Source organism: Myotis davidii, unplaced genomic scaffold, assembly GCF_000327345.1.
Source record: "Myotis davidii unplaced genomic scaffold, ASM32734v1 scaffold648, whole genome shotgun sequence".
In the NCBI taxonomy this organism is placed as follows: domain Eukaryota; kingdom Metazoa; phylum Chordata; class Mammalia; order Chiroptera; family Vespertilionidae; genus Myotis; species Myotis davidii.
The window spans coordinates 1,815,064-1,818,867 of NW_006299603.1; positions in this window are offsets into that span (position 1 = coordinate 1,815,064).

Below are 3,804 nucleotides of genomic sequence, written 5' to 3' on the forward strand. Positions count from 1 at the left end.
GACTCACAGGCCGGTGCTCCCCGCCCTGGTTCCCGGCTGTCCCCTCCCCTCCCTAGTGCGCTCCTGTCTCGGTCTCCCGTGGGAGGTCACGAGGACTGGCCCAACATTTGCGTGCTCTGAAGCCATCTGGTGTTTTTTACTTAAAAAAAAAAATCCTAAAACTCTTAACAGATCCTCCCGGTCACGGTGGAGAACAAAACGAAACTTTTTACATCATAGCGTGTCCTGATGTAATCTCATTAACTCACGTTGGCTGTGCAGGCCCTGAGGGGAGGGGGTGTCTGCTGTACACATTTATCCAACGAAGAAATGGGGGCGCAGTGACGGGAAGGGGAGTTTGGCTGGAATCGTCCTGATGGGTGTAGCGCAGCCTCTGCATTCGCCCCTCAGCCTCCACTTGCAGGGTCACTCTCATTCCTGAGCAGCTGCCTCATGCCTGTCCTGGTGCGAGGGGTTCAATACAGAGTGGAAATAGGTCCAGCCTGGCCCTCCTGCGCTTTCAAAGTGGTGGGAGGCAGACAACTCCAGGGGAAATACGGGAGGGTGCCAGGCTGTGCCAGGACTGGGCTGGGGTTGGAACTGGTGCCGGACCCTGGAGAGCCAGAGCGGTTACCAAGGGAACAGATTCCAGGAGGGAGGCAGAAACAGGCATGTGCAAAGGTCCCAGCTGGGGGCTAGAGCTCCAGTCTGCAGGCCAGGCTGTTCTGCCCCAGACCAGCCTCCTCCCTCTGTGACTGAGGCGAGGACGGGTGATGTCAGCAGGTCCTCTGATGATAGGGGGCCCCCGGCTTCTAGCAGGGTCCAGATCTGTCCCCCATCCTTCTCTGGGATTCACAGCTCTCCATTGTGGAGTGCATGAAGGCTCGGCCCCCTGTGGAGGCATCTGCAGCCGCTGCTCGCCCAGCATCCCGGCTGCTAGGGAGACCAGCCCCTGAGAGTTCTTTGGGAGGACAGTGGCCTGGGCTGGGCCACACAGCATCCTGGTGGGGAACCAGCAGGAAAGATGAGCTTATCCCCTTCGTGGTGGTACAGCTGGCGGCAGGGTAGACTGGTGATGCTGGGACCCTCTTGTCATTTTTGGAGGCCCTCGAGTCAGCGTGTTCTGAAGCCAGGGTCTATCCCTGAACTTCTCAGTAAGTTCCTGTTTGCTTGAGGCATTCTGAAGCGACTTCTTCCATTTGCAGCCAAGTCAAGTCCTAATTACTTCAACCTGGAACTGCAAGCTGAGGTCCAAGGAAGCGGTCAGGCAGCCGGTGGCCCCAACCCCCAAGGTCCCGCAGGCTGAAGCCTCCTCCTGCCCAGGTACAGCCCCAGCCCCAGCCCCCGGTTTGGGAAGATTGAGCAATCTGCCCAAAGTCACACAGCTGGGAAGCAGGGGGCTGGTCTGGACAGGAGGCCGCTTGGCCCTGTCGGGGAAGGAGGAAGGGGGACCCGGCGTAAATGCCTCCCAGCCTGGCCTCGCGCTCATGCTTCCGTGAGGATGAGCCTGAGCAGCTGGAGATGGGCACACAGGACCTGCTGGTGAAACAGGAATTTAGGGGAACATAGGCAGGTTTAGGGAAGTTTTAGAATTGGAGTCCATGGAGAAAAAACACGGGGCTACAGAGGGGGAGAAGGTACATTTCCATAACACAAGGAAGCCAGGTGCAGCGACATTTCCATAAGACAAGGGAGCAGCAACAGGTATATTTCCATATGACAAGGGAACTGGAAGTAGCCCAAAAAAAAAAAAAAAAAGGTTTCTATTTACAAAATAAAGAAGAAGGAAGAAAGCCCAGAAGGAACAGGAGGACAATGAGGGAGGAGGGTCCCAGGAGTCACTATAGTAACCAATTAGAAAGGGAATATTGACCAATCAGAGGGGATATCAGGAAACAGGAAGTCCGTAGGACCCTTCCCCCCTGCCCACGTGAGAGTCTATTCTGTGGGGATCTTTCCCTCTCCCCATGTGGGAGTCTGTACTTGTTCTTCAATAAATCTCCACCTTTGCTATACTACCCTCTGTCCGTGGATTCATTCTTCGACTCCGGTGGACAAAGAATCCGGGTTCCAGTCCAAAAATTCCGTCTCACTGGGGTGGGGCCAGTGGGATGTGGTGTCCAGCACCAAGGCTGATCTCCACAACTGGTTCAGCCCCACTGTCCAGACATGACCTTGACTCTTCTGGCTAGGAGGATGGGACCGTGCACTGAGAATGGCAAACAGCAGCCACGGACATGTCTTTTCCACCTGATCGCTACCGGCAACAAATACTCAATTTGAACCACGCTTTGATCGTAAAATGACCAAAATGTGCCAGAAGACACGGCAGAGTAATTTTGCTTCATGATGACGCACCATCACACACCTCAAAACCAGTTAAAGACACGTTAAAAGATCTGCCTGGGAAGTATGAACCCACCTGCCGTGTTCACCAGACCTTGCTCCTTCAGATGACCACTTGTTCTGATCGATGGCACACGCACTTTCTGAGCAGCACTTCAAAACGTACGAAGAAGTGGAAAATTGGGTCTCTGAATGGTTTGCCTCAAAACAAGGGAAGTTCTCTTGGGACGGTCTCCACAAATTACCTGAAAGATGGGGGAAATGTGATGGACATTTCTTTGAATAAAGCACTTTTGATGTTTCTCTTGAAATTATGGTGTTTTCTTTGATTACAAAATCCACCATTATTAACCGGTACACCTAGTAATATAAAGGATTGTAATTAATAACTTCTGTCATTCTGCAACTGTAAATAAACAAAAAAAGTCCAACGATGTTTGCATTTTTAAAGATTTATCTTTGGTCCCATCAAGGTAATCAAAGTAATGGAAGAGGGAGAGAAGACAGAGATTTCGAAATAAAGACTGAACTGTGAAAAGGGCGGAGCAAGCAGCTATGGCGGAGCCTCAGCCCTGCCCTAAGGAGTCGAGAGTCTCAGTGTCCGGTAACGGCTGCAAGCACCTCTGAGGGAAAGCCGCCCTCAAGATCGCCCGCTGCCCGACAGTCCAGTTTCTCCCCGCATGAGTCCTGGGTCCCCAGAGCCTTCCCGGAACCGGAGTTCAGAGCCATCGGGAGCTTGTGACTCCCTCCGGATTCAAAAAGACAGCCGCGTCCTCAGTCTAGAGCCTGCTTGGAGAGGATTCAAGGGTTGGAGGGCTTGCTTGCTAAAGAAAGAGACAACTCAGGGCGCATGCTGTCTGACAAGGAGAGGGAGATGGCAGAAATAAGGGACCAGATGCAGCAACAGCTGAACGATTATGAACAACTTATCGACGTAAAGTTAGCCCTGGACATGGAGATCAGTGCTTACAGGAAACTCCTCGGAAGCAAAGAGGAGAGATTGAAGCTCTCGCCGAGCCCTTCTTCCCGCGTGACAGTCTCGCGAGCATCCTCAAGTCGCAGCGTGCGCACAACTAGAGGGAAACGGAAGAGAGTGGACGTGGAAGAATCCGAGGCGAGCAGCAGTGTTAGCATCTCTCATTCCGCCTCAGCCACCGGGAACATCTGTATTGAAGAGATAGATGTTGACGGGAAATTTATCCGCTTGAAGAACACTTCCGAGCAGGTAACAAACAACGCCCCCTTCTCTTCCCCCAGCAACACTTTGCTGGCTGGTGGGCTATCTTAACAATTGTAATAGCTCCTCAGCCTTTACTTGGATTCAGTGGTCTTCACCTACATTCATGAAGAAAGTATAAATGAAACCAGGAGGGGGAGAGGAGTTGTTGCACTAAGTGGTTTTGAAGATTTTCTTCATTAGCCCTTCCTTACAGAAGAGCCAGGGCTTTTGTTCAGTCTTTGTAATTTTGTTACAGTGGC